This window comes from Mus pahari, chromosome 1 (assembly GCF_900095145.1).
Source record: "Mus pahari chromosome 1, PAHARI_EIJ_v1.1, whole genome shotgun sequence".
In the NCBI taxonomy this organism is placed as follows: domain Eukaryota; kingdom Metazoa; phylum Chordata; class Mammalia; order Rodentia; family Muridae; genus Mus; species Mus pahari.
Window position 1 is genome coordinate 37,050,929 of NC_034590.1, and position 23,575 is coordinate 37,074,503.

Below are 23,575 nucleotides of genomic sequence, written 5' to 3' on the forward strand. Positions count from 1 at the left end.
AAGAAATTGAAAGCAGAGACTCAAAGAGATGTTTGTACATTCAGGTTCACAGCAATGTTGTTCAGCTATCCAGTAACAAATTAGTGCAGTCTAGGAGGTGGATCGGTGAGGGAAACCCTTGCCATGCAAGCTTGATGACCTGAGTTTGTATACCCAAAAACAAACATTTAAAAGCCAGAACAGTGCACACATGTCTGTACATAGGTCAACACACACCTATGTGGAGATGAGGGGCTGAGACAGGAAAATGGTTAGAAGCAAGGTAAAAGAAGAGACCCACTCCAAACAAGGTTGAAGGTGAGAACTGTCACCCATGGTTGTACTCTCATCTCCACATACATGCCATGGCATATGCATGAGTAAACACACACACACACACACACACGATAAATGAGTCAACAAAATGTAATATATGCAGACAGAAGAACAACATTCAACATTGAAAGGTGGGAAATTCTCATGCACATTGCATTATAGGCAAGCCTTCATCACATTATGTTAAGTGAAACAAGCCAGCCATAAAAGAACAAACAATTGTTTTGTTTATAAAGAGAGTCCAGAATAGTCAGACTCATAGAAGAATTGCTGTTCTGCTCCCTGGAGGGGTGGGTAACAATGGAACACTGGTGTTGATTGGGTACCGAGGTTTTACTTGGGAAAACTAAAACTTACACCATATATGATGGTCATACAATACTTTATTATACCCTATGCCACAGAAATTGCTCACTTATAAATGACTAAAATGGTAAGCTTTGTGTTAAATGTACTTTACCACAGTAAGAAAAAAACACGCTGAAATGCCATTTCCTATGCACCAGAACGGCTGTAATAATAATAATAATAATAATAATAATAATAATAATAATAATAATAATAAAACAGGAAATAATTGTTGGGTAGGAAGTGGAAAAATTGAAGCTCATTGCTTTGGATATTTTAAATAGTGCATCTGAAAAAACAGTGTGGTAGCTTGCCCCCCACCCCCTCTGCTAGGTATGTGCCTACAGGAGTTGAACTGGACCACCAGCATCCCCTGCTTGTCACCACCAACTCTAGAGCATGTTGGCTCAGACAATCACTGTCAGGGAGTTGGAAGTGTGGGACTCCCAAGGCACTGATGGAGAAGAGAGTCAGTATGAATGTGGCTTGTTTCTGATTTTTGTCTTCTAAAAAAATGCCTATCTTTTTGCCACCAAAATAACTGAAAGGCAGCCAAGTGAATGACAACCAAGCTACAATGTGTTAGGTATAGAGAGAGTAATTGACTAGAGGAGACAAATCTTGTTAGGAAAGGGAGTCAGAATAGATAATGATGGATGGATGAGGGGGATAGAATGAGAGGATCAAGTGAGGAGGGGAGGGGAGAAGAGGACAGAATAAAGAGAGAGACAGCTAAAATTGAGGGCCATCTGAGGGTAGTATTGAAATGTAATACAGTAGAAGCTCCTCGAAATATGCAAACATAGGAAGGCAATCTAAAAAAAATTGCCAAATAATGGGGGGAGATAGAGCCATCTCTTGTCACCAAATGAAGCCTCAAGTTCCAGGATTGGATTATGTCTAATTGAGTTTTTGTCCAAAGGAGACCCACAGGAATCCCCAAACAACCCAGTCTTGTTGTCAAGACTGTAGGTTGCTCTCCACACACTGATGTCAAGGCCCCATTGCTGGAGACAGCACCTCACAACTCATTGAACATGAAGAAGTTGAGTTGGTGCCTACATAGAGCCTCCACCACCTACATCCCAGTCTTTAGTACAGGGATGTGCTCTGTGGGCTACAAGAAGAGAACCATAAACACTAACCTAGCCACAATGATCTACAATGCAGTCCTGCCTGCAAGGTATGCCAGGGCAATGCTGGCACAAACTTTGTAGAAATAAACAACCAATATCTGATTTGACTGAAGGTCTACTCTTTGTGATGCTACCCACCATATCTGACACTGTTTGGATGACCTTGAACCTGAGATTAGATAAACCAGGACCTTAGGGAAAACCAACTGCTACTGCTCTAAAAAGAAATGTAGCAATAAAATAACTTCCTAATGACACTCTGTATACTCATAGATGGCTGCCTTGCTCAGCCATCATCAGAGATGCTTCCTCCTGCAACAGATGGGAACAAACACAGAGATCTCCAGCCAGACATGTAGAGAGTGAGAGACCTTAAAATACTCAACCCTAAAAGGGATGACTTCATCAAATCCATTCCCTCAGGGCTAAGAGAGTCCTGTGAATGAGGAGGCAGAAAGAGTGTAAGAGGGGGGGGGAGGGGGGATGGACAACTTCAAAAAAAAACCAAAAAACCAAAAACCAAACCAAAACAAAACAAGAAACCAAGGCCCTGTGCATCAATATAAACAAAGCTTCTATGAACTCAAGGACATTGCAGCAGCATGCACAGTACCTGAATGGGTTTGCACCCGATCCTCTGCATATGTATTATGGCTTCTGCTGTATTGTTTTTATGGGATTCCTGGGTGTGCAAATGAGTGGGTCTCTGATTCTTGTGTCTTCTCTTGTTTGTTTTGCCCCATCCCAATGTGCTAGCTTTTGTTTTATTTTATTATACTTTCTTTTATTATCACCCCTTATTTGTTTGTTTTCCTAAGGAGAGACAGACAGGAAGTGGGTCCAGATTGGAGGGTGGGGCTTGAAGGAGGACAATCAGGATACATTATGAGAGAAAAAAAAAGTTTATTTTAGAAAAATGAAAAATAACTGAAAGGAGACCAACCATCCTGACAGACCCTGAAAGATTGTTCCTTCACAAGCTCTGGGGTGAGACTTTAACTCACCACCCGTAGGAGAGGAGAGACTGGGAGCCGAATGCTGAGCCACACGGTTCTACCGATCTGAGCCCAGTCCAGTCATGCGTGCCATCCTAATGTACCTGGCACAGCCCTCCACAGATAATGTTAGTCACTTCTATTTATTAAATTAACCCCGTACCCTAAGCTCGGTGTTGAAATGGAAATTCTTATCACTTCCAAGCTGCTATTGACTAGAGTTTTCTGAAAATCCCCCGAGAAATAACTGATGCTGGATTATCCGGAGAGGGTAATGAGGCTAAGAGGGAAGTTCCAGTTAAGTTAATTCAACTCGCATTATTAAATCAGGTTATTAGAAATCTATGTATTCTAATGATTTCATTAGAATAAGAAGCTATTCATATTCATACACGCTGATTCTGACAAAATTATACATGAAGGAAATGTTTTGCCTTTAGGAAAACTATCAAAATTATGAAGCAAGCCACATGAGACTTGGTGATTCTCATCCATCAACTGAACAGAAAATAATGAAGTGAAATTTATCATTTGGAGTTGAAGCATGAGAGTCACCTTCAACCAGAACTCTTCCACTAACAAATTTTAAAATAAGGAAAACACTTTGCTTGTGGATAAATAGAAAGTCCCCAGAAAACAGTCATCAGGATTCACTGTCCTGTCCTCTATACGTTTCCATATAGCAATGGTGAGATGACAGAAAGCCCGGGACCTACTCGTCAGAGAATGAGGTGGCCTTTCCATTCACCTAATCTTGGGGCTTAGTGGAAGCAGCTTCTCTCCCCATTCTCCATGAGGTCTCCCCAGTGCATGGATCCAAAACACCCCAGCATGCTCCCAGAAATTAGTGGGTCATTCTTGCTGAGGATGACTTTGTTTGACCCCTATGTGACCTTCCTCCAAGCTTTGGGGTTCTTCTTGTTTGTGCAGAAGTCGGGGCCACCTTGCTTCACTGCCTTGGCATGATTCTACATCCTTCTGGAAGCACTGATGGTACCCACCTCTTGAGTCCCTGTGAGAATTAGATGATGTGATAGTGTAGAATCCTTAAAGCAGCACCTGGCTTATGGCACTCCCTAAGAGCCAATCATCTTTCTGTTATGTTTCTATTATTACTCTTCCCTAAATTTACCTCTCTGAGCTCCAGCTTCTCGCCTAAAAAAAAAAAGTTAAGTGGGAAGAGAGCAAAAGGTAACTTTTAATCTGCTACAAGAAGAAACAAAAAGAAACACTACTATAGTTTAAGTCACATATTCGCCCTCACATACTGACAGTGAGTAACTTCAATACTCCACTCTCACCAATGGACAGGTTATCCAGGCAAAAACTAAACAGTAATGTGGGAGCTAATTGACATAAACCAAATGGATTTAACAGATATCTGTTACAGGGACCTGCATGGGTCTGCACCATAGGGCCCTAGAGCAGAAAGGAGAAGTGGACGCGTGACTCCACCACTAACCCAGAAACTGTCTCCAAATGATAGCCACTTGCCAATCAAAACTTACTTGTCTTCAAGGGAGTCTCACTGGACTTAAGAGTAGACCCCATCCCCAACACAAAGTTAAATCCATGGCATGTTGGGAGGTTCTTTGTCTCATAATGTTAAGACAAGATGCTGTTTGTTTGTTTGTTTGTTTTCTAGCCTACAAGATCTTTGCATATATTTTATAACTTCTGTTTGTTTTTTAACAGGATTCCTGGGTGTGCAAAAGTATGTGTGTGTGTGTGTGTGTGTGTGTGTATGCGCGCACGCGTGCGCATCTATGGGTGGCTTTTGTGCTTTTCTTTGGCTCTTTTTCTTGTTTGGTTGTTTTGTAAACAGAAAGGGTGTAGATCCAGATTGGAGGGGAGGAAGGAAATAACTGGAAGGAGTAGGGAGAGGGAAATTGTAATGAGAATATATTGTATTATAAAATAAGTTTTCAGAAAAGAAAATGCTGCTCACTTCGATGTTCTTTGAACAAAACTAGGAGAGGCAAGCAGACCAACACATATAACAGGAAGACAAATAAACAAGAAAAGGCAACCTGACATGATTCCTCAGAAGGATCAGAACTCCTCACCGATTCCTAAGAATTATCAGTTGGCCTCAGAGAGGATAAAAACTAACACAGCCTGTATGTGCAGAAACTGGAGAAGAAGCCAGTGTGGAGGAAAAGGTCACCAGTGTGGATAAAATAATCAACAACAGATGAAAAGGGTGACAGCAGGATGGAAACAACCCAGGAAGGAGACAACCCAGGAAGGAAACAACCCAGGAAGGAGACAACCCAGGAAGGAGACAACCCAGGAAGGAAATAATCCAGGAAGGAAACAACCCAGGAAGGAAATATATTTTGGAAAAATAGAAATTTTAGGAAAGGAAAACTCAATGAAGAAAAAAAAAACATGAAAAATATATCAACATAGACTTGAACAAGCACAAGAAAAAACATCAGGGAAGGAAGACAAGACTGAGGAAAATTTAAATGTCAAACATCAATAGAGAAAAAAAATAAGACAAGTATGACCACAATGGCCAAGAACCCTGGAATATCAAGAGGTCAAATAGAAGAATCCAAATCTGAAATAAAACCTAAAGGCATAGAATATGTATTCAATGACTATAGCAGTAAACTTCCCAGATCTAAGAAAAGAAATAAACATTTAAGAACAAGAGTGTAGTGAGAACTCTGGAATTTTTGTCTCTTAAAAAAAAAAAACAACAAAGAAATAGGAATGCACTTCTGTTTGAACCCCAGTGTGGGGACGTGACACAGTAGCTGACTGGGATTTGCCTACTACTCTAGCAGAGGTGTGGTTTTGCCCAGTTGCCGGTAGTTTCTGCAATTGTGTGACATTTGGAATTCTGGGCACTTTTCAGAGGACATATAAATGATAGGGCCCCAGAGGTTGGTTGTTGTGGGTTGTTGGTTGGTTGCTGGTTGTTGTTGGTCATGGTTTGTTAAGTAGTCATATGTAAAGAAGAAATAAGAAGAAGTTAGATATCCTGACAGTGAGATCAAACTTGCCCCCAAGGAACTCTGCGCCCTGATCAGCAGGAAGTAGTCTAATGATAACATTGCCCCTTTCCAAACCCTGACTTTATTCAAGGCTCTCTTTCCTCTCACCTCCACCTTTTTTTCCTCTTCAATCTAATGTTAGGGGGCTGAAAGGGTTAAAAAAAAAGTGGAAGAAAGAAGAACCCACCGGGTAGCAAAAAAGCAAGCTATAAATGGTGGCCCAGATGTGGACTGAGGCAGAATAGGAAGTTTAATTTTAAATGTCAGAGAGGAATTGGCAGGGGACAAAGGAATGGATTTTTTTTTTCCAAGTGGCCCGTAAAAAGTTTATTGCAGTGGCTACTTCTGGAATATCCCCCACTTTGCTCCCAGAGGGGAGATTTTCATTTCTTTTCTTCTTTCTCTCTCTGCTCAAAAGCTGAAAAGGCAGAAGAACGTTTTGAGAGAAAGTGTTCATCATCCAACTACACTGCCAGATGGGGAAGAGGGGCAGCCCGGGTTTATAAAATCACCATCAGTTTTCCCAGCAGCCGTACAGCAAATGCCTGCTAACAGTGAGGAACAAGGTTATGATGAGATAGGATGGTGTCCTATAGAAACGATAGATCTAAGCTGTTTTAAAGAGGCCATCATTTCATATGGGATGCACTCGCCTATGGAAAGCAAATTCTGAATACCTAGGCTACTCAAAATAGAATGATTCCCCAAGTGTGGAAGGGATTGATAAAGCTGTACTAGAAGCCCAATGGTTAATATGGTGGAGGGAAGGAGGCTTGACTATTGAACAGCTAAATAGAGCAAGGGGAATGCCTATAGAAAAGGATCAGTTACTGGGTGAAGGGTGGTACTCTGGTGTATAAGAACAGATTCAGTTGGATGACACTGCTACAGAGCAATGTTGTTGTGTGGCTTTAAGAGCTTGGGACAAAGTTGAAGAGTCTGGCAAAAGCCTACCTCACATACAGAGATTCTGGAGAAGTCTTCCCTGACTTTATTTTTCCACGAAGATTAGCTCAACTGTGAACAAAACTGTATCAGACCCTGACACAAGATAGCTGCTGAGAGAGACCTTGGCATATGAAAATGTGAACACGGAATATACAAAAGTTATTAGACCATTAAAGGTGTGGGCAGCTCCTAGAGACGAATAAATAAGAAATACAATGAATATTGTTCTCATGGGTACCATACTAGTATTGTAGGTCAAGCTATGGCTAGAGGTCCCAGATCTCAAAATGCCCAGTGCTTTAATTATGGGAAATATGGTCATTTGTGAACAAGGCATCTCTAAGAGCAATGTTTTTTTTTTTCTAAATTTATATTAGAAAGACAGCCTAGGATTCTAGGGGAGCACAGTCCACGTGGCAAGGGCTGCCACTGCACCAGTGAGTGTAGGTTCAAGAGAGGTAGCCAAGGTGATTTCTTAGTGTCAGGAAATAAAGGCTTCCAGGGTTGGAAGCCTGGCTTGGGGCTCTGAATCAAAAATTACAAGCTGTTTCAGCCAAGAAGTGAAATCAGTCTACATATTATATATAATAATGGAAGTCCATGGAAGTTTTGCATTGGGAATGCAGGGGTTTTTTTATACCTCACAGGAAATGAAAAGCTGTGGTTATCATCAAAACTGATAAAGAACTAAGCAGAAAAGATCTCCTGGAAACCTTGGCCACTAAACCAAAAAGTACTTATTTCACTTAAAATGTCTCTGCTTATGACTTCCCATTACACATGGCACAATTAATGGCTAAAAACAAAAGGGGGAAATTTAGTGAGAATTCTGGAGTTTTGGTTTCTCGAAACACACACACACACACACACACACACAGAGAGAGAGAGAGAGAGAGAGAGAGAGAGAGAGAGAGATGGGAATGTGCTTTTGTTTTAATCCAAAGTCCGGGGAGCTGAGGCTGCTTCAGACTGTCCACAGCAGCTGACTATGTTTTGCCTCATCTCTAGCAGGGGCATGGTTTGGCCAACTGCAGATGCTTTCCACAATTACATAACATTTAAAATTATGAAGACTTTTCAGAGGGTATATAAATGCTAGAGTCCCAGAGGTTGGTTGTTGGTGGTCAGTTCTTGGTGGGTTATTGGTTGGTTGTTGGTTGTTGTTGGTCACAGTTTATTAAATAGCTGTGTGCAAAGGAAAAACAACAACAAGAAATTGGATATCCTTATGGCAAAGATCAAACTTGCCCCTCATCAGCAGGAAGTGGTCTAATGATTCCACTGCCCCTTTTGTGACCCCTGACTTTATTCGGGGATCCCTTTGCTTGCCCCCTCTATCTTTCTTTCTCTCCTATCTAGTGTTAGGGGGTTAAAAGTGTGGGAAATGGTGGAAGAAAGAAGAATCCACAAAGTAGCCATAGTCTAGCTGCACAGTGGCATACAGGGCATTTGTGGACCGTGCCAGCATGTACCCTTCATCCTTGGAGCAGCTGGGAGCCCTGGGCAGTATGCTGGAAGACCCAATAGATGAGGAGACTGGGGAAGACCGGAAAGATGGCTCTGGGTCTACAAGACGGTAGGAAATGATTTTTTTTATTGAAGAAAATAGAAATCAGTGTTGCAGAAGCAGAATGGGGAGGGGGACCTGAAAGGAATGTTGTGAACATGAAATGTACATTTAGTGCTTACGGCATCAAGACTTGGTCAGCTAAGTAGATCAATGGAATAGAATTGAAGATCCAGAAATGAATCCACACACCTATGGTCACTTGATTTTTGACAAGGGAGCTAAAACCATCCAGTGGAAAAAAGACAGCATTTTCAACAAATGGTGCTGGCACAACTGGCGGCTATCATGTAGAAAAATGAGAATCGATCCATTCTTATCTCCTTGTACAAAGCTCAAGTCTAAGTGGATCAAAGACCTCCACATAAAACCAGAGACACTGAAATTGATAGAGGAGAAAGTGGGGAAAAACCTTGAAGATATGGGCACAGGGAAAAAATTCCTCAACAGAACACCAATGGCTTGTGCTGTAAAATCAAGAATTGACGGATGAGACCTCATAAAATTGCAAGGCTTCTGTAAGGCAAAAGACACTGTCAACAAGACAAAAAGGCCACCAACAGATTGGGAAAGGATTTTTACCAATCCTAAATCTGATAGAGGACTAATATCCAATATATACAAAGAGCTCAAGAAACTGGACTCCAGAAACTCAAAAAACCCCATTAAAAAATGGAGTACAGAGCTAAACAAAGAATTCTCAACTGAGGAATATCGAATGGTTGAGAAACACCTGAAAAAATGTTCAACATCCTTAGCCATCAGGGAAATGCAAATCAAAACAACCCTGAGATTCCATCTCACACCAGTCAGAATGGCTAAGATTAAAAATTCAGGTGACAGCAGACTGCTTGTGGACGTTGTACATCGTGGTGCGGAGCCTAGTGCGCACCACGATGTACAACGTCCACAAGCAGGATAAGCAGATATTAGCCCAGAAACAGAATACCCAAGATACATTATGCAAAACAGAAGAAAACCAAGAAGGAAGACCATCGTGTGGATACTTCATTCCTCCTTAGAATAAGGAACAAAATACTCATGAAAGGATATAGGTACAGAGACAAAATTTAGAGCTAAGATGAAAGGATGGACTATCCAGAGACTACCCCATTCGGGAGTCCATCCCATCATCAGCCACCAAACCTAGATACTAATGCTCATGCCAGCAAGATTCTGCTGAAGGGACCCTGATATAGCGGCCTCTTGTGAGGCTATGCCAGTGCCTGGCAAACACAGAAGTGGATTCTCACAGCCAGCTATTGGATGGAACACAGGGTCCCCAATGGAGGAGCTAGAGAATGTACCCAAGGACCTGAAGGGGGCTCTAACCCTGTAGGTAGAACAACAATATGAACTAACCAGTACCCCCTGAGTTTGTGTCTATAGCTGCATATGTAGCAGAAGATGGCCTAATCGGCCATCACTGGGAATAGAGGCCCCTTGGTCTTGCAAACTTTTTATGACCCAGCACAAGGGAAGGCCTGGGCCAAGTAGTGGGAGTGGGTGGGTAGGGGTTCAGAGGTGGGGGAGAGGGGTATAGGAAACTTTCGGGATAGCATTTGAAATGTAAATAAAGAAAATAATAATAAAAAAACCTGGAAAAAAAAAAAGACTTGGTCAGCTGAGCACGCTGACCGTCATGAGTTTCAGCTATTGAAACGCATGTCAATAGCTTTTAGTGTGCTTCCCACACATGTTTTGCCACCTCCTCCAGAAAAACAGGCAGAGTTCCTGTGGCATAAAGCCTCCACTGACAACATGGATCCAGACATGTGAAGAGATGATGACACCAAAGATTAGAAAACTCTCTTGAGGGTCTTTTCACATCTGGCCCTTTGTAGAGACAAAATCTTTTATTTGTTTCTTTTCTTTCTTTTTTCTTTTAACTTATCAAAGTATCCTTTAATTCTCAGGAGAGTCCTTCGAGAATGGAGAACTCTGAACAGAACAGTGACCCCAGAGTAAGGAGTAGGAGTGTGGCTGCAGCTCTGAAGTTGCTCATCCTGCGACAATGGCCAGGAAGGAACCCGTCATCAAAAGGCAATAGTCCAGTTATGACCCACACGCTGTGGCCCACAGCTGTCAGGGCGCTGTGCAGAGCCGTGGGCTCCCTGGGTTTCCCTGCATGCGCGGTGCTGCTGTGGGATCCTCTTCACTGTTTTCCAGGAGACACTCACACCACACCGTGGAGGAATCCTCCTGCTTCAGTCTCTGAGCGCTCCATTTCCTCTGCGGCTACTGCACCAGGCGGCATGTGAAGTAGCTACTGGCCTTCTCACTGGGGCGGATGATCTTCACGACCTGTCCTCGCTTGATCCCAAAGTACCGTGCCACTGGGTCGCCGGCCTGGATTCTGGGCAGCTGGCTCTCAAGAAGCTTGTATCGAGCCAGCAGTTCAGTCACCTCCTCCTTCGTCATGACCACATGCTCAGGGACTAGCTCGTGCTCTGTAATATTGATGAGCAGCTCCTGCTGTAGAAACTGCTCAGCACATACTTCAGGGCCATGTCCACCAGGGACTGCTTGGTGGAGGGCGTCATGCCCTGTTGCACCACGATCAGCACCCATGTGATGTTTTCCTCCCGCATGCGCTGGCAGTATACCTTGATGGTCTTGATGCCCACCTTGGGCTCCTCTGGGAAGAATACAAACATCTGGTCTGTGGGGTCATCGTTGTGGGCCACTAGCACGGTGAGGTCTGTGCACCTCGGCCGTCCTTCGCTGGGCTTGTCCCCAAACTGCGCCTTGAACTCCTCAAGTGTCTGGTCCAGCTCATCCTGGGTCACCAGGTAGCCACGGTCATGACACAGCTGCATGATCGTCTTGCGGATCTTCCACAGCCGGTAGGTCTCCTCCTCGTCGTTCATGCTGCTGTGCTTCCTTCTATTTGTTTCTAATGAAGGACAGTAACTGGAGGGAGCTTGAGTGAGATAGCGTTTCAGCTGAAGGACAACTCCAAGTTAAAAGCACTTGATGCAACATTCAAAGTGAACGCCAGATAGATTCACTGAGTGGAAGCGCCACAGTAATAAGTTACGGTCCATGATCTCACATCCCCTTCGAGTAAGAGCTGAAGTAGCAGATAAAATACATGGGAATTATGGGACAGTTTTTAATGAATGGAAAAGAAATGGGTGATGGACTGTAGAGTGTTGGGCATCACATGGGCATATATGCATCTTCTATTGATGATGCTTTGGAAGATGAAGAGCACTATGCAGGTCGACTAAAGGAGTGTCTGTTTTCCCAGAAGCACCTCGGGCTGCCTTAGGCAGTATGACTTGGAGATGGCTGCTCAGGACTTGGCTTCCAACCACTGGGGAATGTGAGAACATTCTTGTTGAAGGCAGTGACTACCAAACTTTCTGGTTGAGAAACTCCAGAGAAGAGAGGAGCCAAAAAAAAAAAGGTGCTAGAAGAATTGATAAATGAAGGGGGAACAGCAGCTGAAGTCTAAAAGTCTGGATGGCAGAGAATCTGTGCAAGTTGCCTGGGCTAATACCAAATGCTCCAAGGAACAAACCAGCCAGGACCTGTAGGGAACCCTCATAGGGTAGGAGGTCATGCAGATCAGCACACACAGAAAGGGAATCCAAGTTCGTATCAATGCCAAGGAATGCTTCTGTAAGGTGTAATCCTGTGAAGTGACTGTATCCTCATAATACCCCGAAACAGAAGCACAAGTCAAAAAGAAAATTCATAATATACATAAAAAATATAGTAAATTGAACAAATCAGCCTTCTTTAACCTAAAGATACTTGTGTTACTATAACACAAAAGAATATATTTTAATGAAGACTAAATATGACAAATTAAGTTTGGGGAGATTGGTGCTGATTCCAGATGTTAAGTTAATAAGATATAGCAATGGATTATCACACTTCTGAACCAATAACTGAATGTTGGGGATGTTAGTTAATTTCCACGTGATCCTCTCAGTCCCAATTGTTTCAGATCTTTTCATGTAGGGAGTCTTCCAAAGATGAAATAACAATCATTGTCTGGTAGGATCCATTTCTTCTGTGCCATTTTATTCTGCCTAAGAGTCTAGCTGTTTGGTTTGACAAAGCTCAGCAGAAACTTGTCAGGAGCCATAATAGGACAAGCTAATAACTACCAGGTGATCATCCTGAAGTGGCCTGCCTCAGATTATTATAGAATCTGCAACAGGTGAGCCCTCATTAAGCAAGGCTGTGAGGGACTAATTTTAGGAAAGATTCCTGCTATTAATATGCTTCTCCTGTTATTATTAACCATATATAACAATCACTAAGTAGGAGCACACCTCCTTTGAAGCAAATCTCTGCAGATCCACGAAGATGTACTATCTTGTAGAGGTGCTATATCGACAAATAGAAAACTTAAGTCTTATTGATGATCCTATAAGAATTCTTAAAATTATGCCTGTGATTATTAAGCTCTTTTATAATGGGGCTGCTATTAGTTCCTTTTCTGATCATCAAAGCTGCAGTGAGAACTCTGACAGTCTCCCAAGTGTCACCAGTTGATCGCTCTTAGATGGTAACCAGACTTTCTCCTACTGAGAGCACATTCCAAGAGGTTGTAAAACAATTAACCGAAGGTCATTAAAAGACAACTAATGATTTATTGTAGGTGCTAGGGCAGAAGATAAAATACCAACTGGGTTTATCTATCCAAAACTTCACTAATAAGTTAGTTATGGTTTTAAACCTTCAGTGAACCTGTGGAGCTCAGACCGATGATGGATGTTTAGCTAGATAGTTACTCCTAATGGATATGCTTGTAAACTTCTATTTCAATTTATGATTTGATTTTTTGTGTGTGTGTGTGTGTGTGATGAACTTTGTAACATGTGATCATGTATTCTGAAAGATGTTTAAGTACTGAGGACAAAGAGAAGCGAGAGAGAATCATCAATGGAGAGCTAAGATCAATAGAGAGCTAAGATCAATAGAGGAGACCTTTTTGCCTTTCCCCACTTAGACTAGACTCTTTTCCCTTTCCCCACNTAGAGAATTTTTCCCTTTACCCACTTAGGATCTTTCTGTTTTTCCCCTTAGATAGCTTTCCTAGGAAACTTTTTACAACTTGGTAATAAACTCTATAATAGCTTCTCTAAGTGTCTTCTCTTCCTGTGACTTCTGACCAGCAGGCTGAAAGTTAGAGCCCAGCAGGTCCTGCTGAGAGAGACAAGGCTATTTATTTAATCTCTTGTGGCTTGAAACAGAGGTGCTAGGTGCCAGAAACTGCAGTTTCTGGCCTCAGAGGATCACAGCTACAACAGCATAGTAACTCGGGCTTACATAAGTAAACGTTTTATTGTACAGCAACCCTAAATATCTCGACAAAGTCCTACCCTCGGCCTAAGCTCTTCCCCCGATGCTGCCTCAAGAAGAATATCCCACGCCGGGGCTGGCCCCTGGCAGAAACTTATTGTGAAATCTGAGGTTTCCTTCCCCGTTTGTAGATCCCTGTACCATATGCCTGCACTAGCAAACTCCTTCAGTGTGTATTTCACCCAAATTTTGATATGAGTCAGAAATTTTATACTGCCAACTGTGAAGTCTCAGCTTCTCAGATACACAGTGGAATCAATACATGATTGTGATCTTTAATTGCTATTTAGAAAGTTTTACTCCATTATTATTCTTCTCAATAATTGTTCACTCAGCAACAAGTCTCCATGTTTTTTTCTCCTTGGCTCTCTTCTCTGCACATGGCATGTTAGGGTAGGAGATACGGCATTTCTATGTGTAACACACTCATAGTGAACACGTGTTGATACCTTCATCATTTAATGTGCTTTTCTGCTGCCTAGCTGTGATTTTACAATAAAAAAATTATGCTTTTGCTCTTCGGACGTGTGTTGTATGGTACATGTTCAGATGCCATGCACTCCTGCTCTACTAGCTTGCAGAATCTTAACTGTGCACACACTGTCTTTAAACTACTAAGTTCTGTTTAACATTTGACATTTTTTAAACATGCTTGAAATGTTGCCAGACTTTGTGGTGTTTACCAAACTTATAAAATAAGTAGAGGCAATGTCATGTTGATTTATTTTAAGTTTTAAAAAGCAAATAGAATTGCACAGCAGCATAATCACAGGTGACTCTCTAGATGGCATGTCACAGTCACAATGTCAAACTACAGATTTTAAAAGTATTAAAAGCTATAAGGGGAAAAGGCCAACTCACCCACAAACACACCAGAATACCATGAGACCCCAAAGCCAGGAGGAATGGAATGATAGATTTCTCAAGCCCTGAAAGTAAACAACTGCTAACAAAGATTTCTATATCCAGAAAGGCCCAGAAAGACCGTCTTTTTAAATTAATGTAGAAAAGAGAATTTTTAAAATACAGGCACAAACTAAGACAGGTCATAACCACAAAACCAGCATTGGAGGAAATACAAGAATGCTATACACAAGAAAGACAGTTTCAACCAGAGAGACTGGGAAAGAATGCATTCATGAGAAAGGGGTGCCTAACAAGACCTAAGAGGCACATGTGACATGACAGGGCCCAAACTCCCATAACATATACTAATCAATTTATAGAATGAAGAAAGAATATTAAAATTTGTGAGAGAAAAAGACCACGTCACATATCATGGTGGACCTATTAGAGCAACACCTGAGTTTTCAGCGGAGACTCTGAGAGCCAGAATGGCCTGGGTGGATTCTCTGAGAAACACCAGACTACTATACGAAGCAAAAGTATCAATCAAAATCAACAGAGAGAAAAAAAAAATCTCAGGATAAAAATGGTGGGGGTTTGGTTTTTTGTTGCTGTTGCTTTTTGTTTTTTGTTTTTTTTTAATCTGGGCTTTAATTATGTACATAAGTAGTGATATAAGGATGAGTTGTTCTAAGACTTGTACATTATGTCCATGTGAAAGATTGCAGATTAGTTGGACTGTAATATGGCATCACCCAAAACATCAATAAGGCTTAGTGCTGTTTTTCCTGAAGAAAGCCAGTTTACTATATCCAATACTGATTCTGCCATCTGTCTGTAGAAATACTGATTTACCGTCTGGAGTTTCCAATGTTTACCTATTAACTGATGAAAACGGGCAGAACATGGAGTTTTCTAATTTTTTCCAGGTGAAGTCTTCACATTCCCTGGCTTTTGAAAATTTTGCTTCCACAAATCTTTTACAACTATGTATGCACCCTCGTAATGCCCAGTCATATAATTTCTCTCCAGTCATCTGGGCAATGGTGATGGCTTGTTGTGGGTCATAGACAGGCACCAAATCTCGTGGGGAAAGGAGGATACACCAGCTTCTTTATTTTTGACCCTCTAGCAAAAAGGAGTCCAACAAAACCAACAAAACCAATAACACCAAGTCTTAGGAAAAATCCCGGAGGCACACTTTAAAGATAGTTATAGTTGTCTACTCCCCAGTGGACAAAGTATTCCACCTTGGGTTTAGTATGGGAGTATATTTCCTGACACAAACTTGTATATTGCTCCCAACGATGTCGGAGTTGTGAGATATTTTCCTCAGTTGAGTCCTTGGCTCTTCCACATATATAGACTGGCCCTCAGGAACTGAATAGAGTGAAAGCTTATTGATCTTCATGCAATTTTTGTGAGGCAAGTCCTTTTTGGGTGCTGCATAGACTCTGAAGGTGAACAGGCTCAGGCTGGTGGGCCCCGCAGATCTCTGAATTACCTTGAACGTGTCACTGGCAACCACTGCTCAGGCAGGGTCACCTCTCCCTTGGCCCCTCCCACTATCAAAAATGTTTTTTTAATTTAAAAAATAAAAAGCAGTTTATAACCACCAATTCAGCTAGCTCTGAAGAGGGCACTTGATAGGAAACTTGGGTATGGAGGAAAGTTTTACTATAGCAAAGATGGCAAATAGCAAATCATCCCAGAAGAGCTAGTCAGAGGGTGAGGGCAAACACCACAACAAAACAACAGAGATAAATAGGCACTTCTCATTAGTAACTCCCAATATTAATGGTCTCAATTCCCCTAATAAAAAAAAGATATAGATGAATAGATTATATTAGAAAACAGTATCCATCTTTCTCTGGTAACCAATGGTAACATCTTACCACTAAGGGTAGATAATCACCTTATGGTAGAAAGATGGAAAAGGGTGCTCCAAGCAAATGGAACAAAGAAGCAAGCTTATGTAGCCATTTTCATATCTGCAAAACAGACTGCAAAACCAAAACTAATCAGAAGAGATGGGGAGTACTCTACATACTTATTAAAGGAAAAATTCAAGAGGAAGGTTCAATTCTAGACATTTATCCACTAATCTCAAGAGCATCCAAGTTGATCAAAAAACAAAACAAAACAAAACAAAAACCCACTATTATAGCTAAAAATTACATATTGGCCTTCATATGGTGATAATGGGTGACTTCAGTACCCCACTGTAGGCAATAGACAGGTTATCCAGTGTGTTGGTTTCAGTAAGAAATTGCTCCCATAGATTCATATATTTGAAAGTTTAGTCACCAGGAAGTAGCACTATTTGGAATAATTAGAAGGATTGGGGGGGTGTGGCCTTGTTGGAGGGGTTGTGTCACTGGAAGTCAGTCAGCTTTGAGGTTTCAAAATCCTCTACTAAACTCAGAGTTCCTCTCTCTGCCTACCGATAAGGATGTAACTCTCAGTTATTGTTCCAGTCTGCAGATATGTGGCCATGCCCCCTACGAAGATGACAAAGGCTAAACTTCTGAAATGGAAGCAAGTCCCCAGTTAAGTGCTTTCTCTTAAAATAGCTGTCATGGTCCTGGTGTCTCTTCATAGCAATAGAACAGTGACTAAGACATCCAGACAAAATCTAACAGAGAAATGCTGAAATGAAATAATACTATGCATAAGATAGATCTAACAAACACCTACAGAACATTCTATTAAAGAGTTTGCTTTACATACTTATAGAATATGTACAGAATATACTTATACAAACACTAGAGATTGTACTTTCAGGAGGTCAACATCCATCCAGAGACCCACTTGATGCCAGAGGCCTGCCTGCCTCCACACTGTGTGGTGATGCCTGTAAGCAGAGGACATTCAGAGGCCGGCCTGCCTGTGGACACAGAGATCTGCCAGCAGCCACCCCAAAGGTGTGAGTACGTGGGGGACACCCACAGACCTGCCTGCCACCACAAACATAGCACAGGCAGAAAACAACATCCAGAGGCCCATTAGCCACCATGCCTATGCAGATACACAGTAGCTCACCCGAAGTCATGTCATGTGGTGCAGGCAGGTAAAGGACATCCAGAAGCCCACCAACCTTGTGGCCTGCCCACAGCAGCGGGAGCCACTAACAATGTGCAAATATGTGGTGGACAGATAAAAGAGAGAGAAGCAGAATAGTTTGAGCATTATGAAGAGAGGTGGAACTGGAGACACAAGGGTAAGGAGGAATAGCCTGTTGTAAGCAGCCAGGCCTGCCACCTGAGGCCACGGTGAAGTCCCAGCTATGCAGCTGCTGAGAGCCATGTCTGAGTCCAAGACCATGAAGCAGCAGGGGTCTCTGTTGATGTTCATGACTAAAGATCATGTGGACATCTCTGGTTTGAGCTGCCACCTGTGGCCAAGTAAATGTCCAAGGTTTGTTTGTTTGTTTGTTTGTTTGTTTTCTTTTGGGAGGGAGGTCGCAGGGCAGAGGGTGGATACATAAGGGACAGGGAGGTAAATGGGATTGGGGTGCATGGTGTGAAACACAAAGGATCAATAAAAAGTTAAATTAAAATTAAAAAAAAAAAGAATATACTTCCTTCTCAGCATCCCATGGAAATTCCTCTAAAACTGACTACTTATTACTACACAAATCAGGTTTCAACAAATATTTTTTTAAAACTTGAAATAAAATCCTGCAGCCTAACTGACCACCATAAATTAAAACTGAATATTAACCATAGAAATTTCAGAGAATATACAAACTCATGGAGGGTTAATGAAAACTGGGCCAAAACAGAAATCAAGAAGGAAATTAAAAACTTTTTATAATGGATGGAATTAAAAACACAGTATACTACAAATCTTTGTGACACAATGAATTCAGTCCTACAAGAAAAGCTCATAGCACCAAATGCCTACATAAAAAGAATAATCTGGAGAAACCCCACACTGGTAACTTAATGACACACTTGAAAGCTATAGAAAATCAAGAAAAAATACTACCCCAAGGGAGCAGAGAGGAAGAAAAAAATCAACCTCAGGGCTGAAATCAATGAAAAACAAATAAACAAACAATTCAAAGAATCAATAAAATGAAGAAGAGGGGTTTTTTGAGAAAATATTAACAAACTTGATAATTTTAGACTAATTAAGCAAAAAGACTCACCCAACAAGAATCCAAATTAATAAAACTGAAGACAAAAAGAGGAAATTACAATAAATATGGGGGAGATTCAGAAAATCATAAGGATGGTCTTTAAATAAAAATCTTTATTCTACCAAAATGGAAAGTCTAAAAGAAATATTTGCAATTTCCTGATATATACAACCTACCAAGGTTAAATCAAGTTGAAGCAAATGATTTAAACAGACCCAAAAACCCTAGTGAAAGAGAAACAGTAATTAAAAATATCCCAACCATTAAAAGCTCAGGACCAGATGGAGGCATACCAGAATTCTACCAGTTCTTCATAGAACTAACACCAATCCTCACTCCTCAGATAACTCTGAAAAGTAGAAACTGAAGGAGAATTTTTCTACAGATTTTTACAAAGCCATGATTACCCTGATACCAAAACAACACTATGAGCAAGAGCAAACAATAAAAAAAAAAATTACAGACTCATGTGGACACAGATGCAGCAATTCTCATTAAAATTCTTGCAAAACAAATTCAAGAACACATAAAAAAAAAAATCCACCAAGAACAAGTTGGCTTCATCTCAGAGGTTCATGGATGGTTCAACATGCACAAATTGATAAATGTAATCCACCATATTAAATTAAGACAAAAATATCACGTGATCATTTTATTTAGGAAAGGCACTTGACAAAATCCAATATCTCTTCATGGCAAAATTTCTGGAGAGACTGGGGATACAAAAGACAAATGTCAATGTGATAAAGGTGGTTTACAGGACACCTACACTCAACAGCATCCTACACAGAAAGAAATTCAAAGTATTTTCACTAAAATCAGGACCAAGATAAGGATGTCCACTCTCTCCATACCTATTCAATACAGTGATTAAAATCTTAGCTAGAGCAATAAGACAACTGAAGGAGATAAAGGGAATACAAATAGAGAAGGAAGAAATCAAAGTATCCTTCTTTGCAGATGATATGATTTTATACATGAAAGACCCTTAAAACTCCATCAGAAAACTTCTACAAATAAACACTTCCAGCAAAGTAGCAGTATACAAAGCTAATGCACAAAAGTCTGTGGTCTCCCTATACACAAAGGACAAATGGACAGAGGAGAAAAAAAAATCAGGGAAACTTTTATGATAGCCTCAAAAAAAAAAAAAGGAAGGAAGGAAGGAAGGAAGGAAGGGAGTGAGGGAGGGAGAGAGGGAGGGAGAGAGAGAGAGAGAGAGAGAAAGAAAGAAAGAAAGAAAGAAAGAAAGAAAGAAAGAAAGAAAGAAAGAAAGAAAGAAAGAGAAAACATCAACAACCCCACCCTCTGTGATGTACTGGACTGTGCCAGGAAACTTCGTAAGGTTGAGTGGGTTTGGATAACCCAGCACCCAGGCACCAATCTGAGGATGGTAGGAATCTCCCTGCTCCCTATCAAAATTCCTGGCCCTGAACATGTGACTACACTCCCAACAAAGGGACTTGACCAATGGTCCCATAGCCCCAAACAGAGTTCTCCATGCTAATGAGGTATCTAGAGGCCCAATTATTAGTCAATAAGCTCCCCTTCCCAGACATTCCTCCCTGCAAAAGGTATTTAATCTCTGGTCCACTGTGAGGAAGTGGTATGCACCTGTTTTCCGCAATGAACAGTCAATAAATGGTATGGAGAAGGATGGACTGTCTCTCTCATCAAGAGCTGCATGGGGAACATGGAGCTGCACTGCCTAAGCATCCAGCAGAAGGCTCCTCCACTTTCCTGGCCTTGCTGCTGCTGAGCCAGACTGGAATTCCCCACTCCCCAGGCCCAGGGGCTCATCCTCCACCCACAAGATGCATTCTCCCTCCCTCCCGCTGAGCAGTGCAGTGCACTGGCACTTCCCACAAACCGAGCACCCAGTGACTGTGTTGGGTAAAGGCAGTCTAGCATTCAGCATTTTGTCTGCCTGGCGGAGTTCCCACACCCCAGCAGTGATAAAGACTTGTATAAAAAAAAATGTCTCAGAGATTGAAGAAAGAAATTGAATATTCCAGAAGATGGAAAGATTTCCCATGCTCAGTGGGGTCAGTGGGATTGTTGTGAAATGGCCCCATCCTACCAAAAAACAACCTACAGATTCAACACAATCCCCACCAAATATCAATTCAGTTCTTTACAGAAATTGCAAAAGTAATCTTCAATTCTATATTGAAATGCCAAAAACAAAAACAAAAACAAAACCTAAAACCAAACACAGGTGAACAAAAGCAATCCAGAATAATAAAGAACTGATGGAAATATCACTATCCCAGATTTCAGGTTGGATTACAAAGCCAATATGATAGAAATGGCATGATGTTAGCATGAAAGTAAACTTGTTGATCAACGGAATCAAATCAAAACCCCAGATGTAATTCCCCACACCTATGAACACTTGATTTTTGAGAGAGGAGCCAAATCCACACTGGGAAAAACAAAACAAACAAAACCCAGCGTCTTCAACACAGGGCATGATCAAGTTGAATGACTCTATAGAGAATGAAAATGGATCTGCGTCTGCCACCCTGCCTAAAGCTCGACTCCAGATGGGTCAGGCCCGTAAGGAGTATCTGACGTCTGACAATGTAAGGAGTGGGCTTTCTCAGCAGGTCATCAAGAGCACAGGCACTAAGACCAACCCAGGACACCATGCAGCTGAAGAGCTGCTGGGTGACAAAGGATACTGCCACTTGGACAAAGCAGCAGACTTCAGCATGGAAGAAGATCCTTCCCAACGACCCATCTGATAGAGGGTTAGTACGCAGACTATATAGAATTTCAAAATAAACCTGAACAGGAAAACAAATACTCTGCTTTAAAAATGGGGTACAGTACTGAGCAGAGAATGAAATACAAGAAACTGAGAAATGAAGAGAAGTTCAACACCCTTCGTCACAGGGAAATGCAGATTCAAACAACTTTAAAATTTCAGTTGATGTCAGTCAGACCTGCCAAGATCAATACAATGAATAACAACACATGCTAACAAGGATGTGGGGAAAGGGGACCGGTTATTCATCACCAGTGGGAGTGCAAACCGGTACAGACACTGGAAATCAGTGTGAGGCTTCCTCAGAAAGCTGAAGATCGATTCTGCCACAAAAGCCAAATACACCACGCCTGGGCAGGTACCCAAAGGACTCTACATCTTACTACATAGACATACCGGCTCATCCACATTCATTGTCGTGGTATTCAAAATAGCCAGACACTGGAAACAGCCTAGGGGTCCATCAGCTGAGGAAAGGATAATGAACGTGTGTTATAGGTACTTAATGGCACATTAGTCATCTGGTAAGGAGGATGACATTTACAGGTAAATGGACAGAGCCAGAAAAAGTCATCCTGAGAGAGGTAACAGACTCCACAGAGCAAATATTATATGTTTTCTCTAACATATTAGCTTTTAATATTTAGATCTGTATGTTTCAAACCAAATAATCTTAAAGGTCAGGTAGACAGTAAGGGGTTTAAGGTGGGAGATGGAAAAAGCGAAATGGAGTACATTGTTATAAACAAAGAAAGATGATTAAGTGGCAGGAAGATGGGGGGATATATATATATATATATATGAAAGGAATTTAAGTGGGTTGCCATATAATGAGTAAAACACAATGCCCTACCTAGACATTCTAAGTCACAAAGTAAAACTCCCAGTGCCAAAAATAAATCACACCTTGTTGAGTGATTGTCCAAAAGGGTCTCATCGAGCCCACCCCACACATCATAGGATACTGCGAAGGCTATTCACTGGGTACGCTTAATAACCTGACAGTAAAGCCCTATTGCTTAAGACATCATTACTTCTATTATCAGATACAAAGAAGTCAGTCTGGTGCCCAGGCGAGAACTTTACCCCTCCTGACTAGCATCCATGGTTCTGGAGGTTACTCTGCATACACCAAAGAAAAACAATAATCATCAATATCTCCCAGATACGAACCCTGCAACCTGCAGAGACCTGCTTGCAAGATATATCATTGCATTAGTGCCACAGATGTTACGGAAATAAACAATCACTTTTTGATCAGATTTAAGGCTCACCCATGAGGCTGAACCCATATCTGACAATGCTAAAGTAGCCAAGAACCAGAGACTTGACAGGTCATGGGCCTAGGGGTAATCCTACTGCTATTCTGCTAAAGGACAATAGCAATATGACGATATACTCATATTTGTAGATCAGCGCCTCACTCAGCTCACAGCAGAGATGCATCATCTTGCAGTGATAACTAACAGGTGGTAACTAACAGAGAGATTGACACCTGGATGATGAGCAGAGAGTGTGGGGATCTGAAGCACTCAGCGCTCATGGGATGCCTTCATCAAATTCTCTCCTCGAGGCTCAGAGGTCTGTGTGGAAGAGGAAGTGGAAGCATTTTAAGAGCCAGAGGTAGTGGATGACTTACTCCAAGAATACTATGCCTTCCAGAGATAACAGCACTAATACACACATGAACTCACGGAGATTGTGTAAGCCACAGAAAACCTACACAAGTTCAAACCACATAAAATCCCAGCATTGGGAGGCGGAAGTGGTCACAGTCCCACCCTAAATTAAGAACCAATCTGCAACTGATGCCTGCTGGTGAGGGAAAAATCAGTTTCTGCAGTGGAGTGTCACTGGGTATATCAAACACTGTGGGGGCGGGGCGGGGGACAATGCCAGCAGCAGTTGATCAACACGGAACAATTTGTTTGGTTTGGTTTGATTTTTTTGTTGTTGTTGTTTTGTTTTGTTTTAGTTTGGTTCTTGTTTTTTTTGTCTTATTGATTTTTCTTTTTTACTTTGTTGCTTTGATTTTGGAGGTTTGGGATGCTGGTTAGTTTTCTTGTATTTTGTTTGTTTTTGGTGTTTTTTTGTTTGTTTTTTAGAAACACAGTGAGAAAAAAACATGAAGTGGGGTGGGTGGAGAGGTGTGAAGGATATGATAATAACTCTATGGTAA

The 23,575-nt window shown here is 41.5% G+C and overlaps 3 pseudogenes; 1 reads left to right on the top strand and 2 right to left on the bottom strand.

Moving 5' to 3' along the window:
* Positions 1 to 8,213: 8,213 nt before the first annotated feature.
* On the top strand, positions 8,214 to 11,952 carry LOC110316661 (annotated as a pseudogene).
* Positions 10,553 to 11,184, bottom strand: LOC110328830 (annotated as a pseudogene).
* A 3,445-nt stretch (positions 11,953 to 15,397) lies between the features above and the next one.
* On the bottom strand, positions 15,398 to 16,978 carry LOC110316752 (annotated as a pseudogene).
* Positions 16,979 to 23,575: the final 6,597 nt, after the last annotated feature.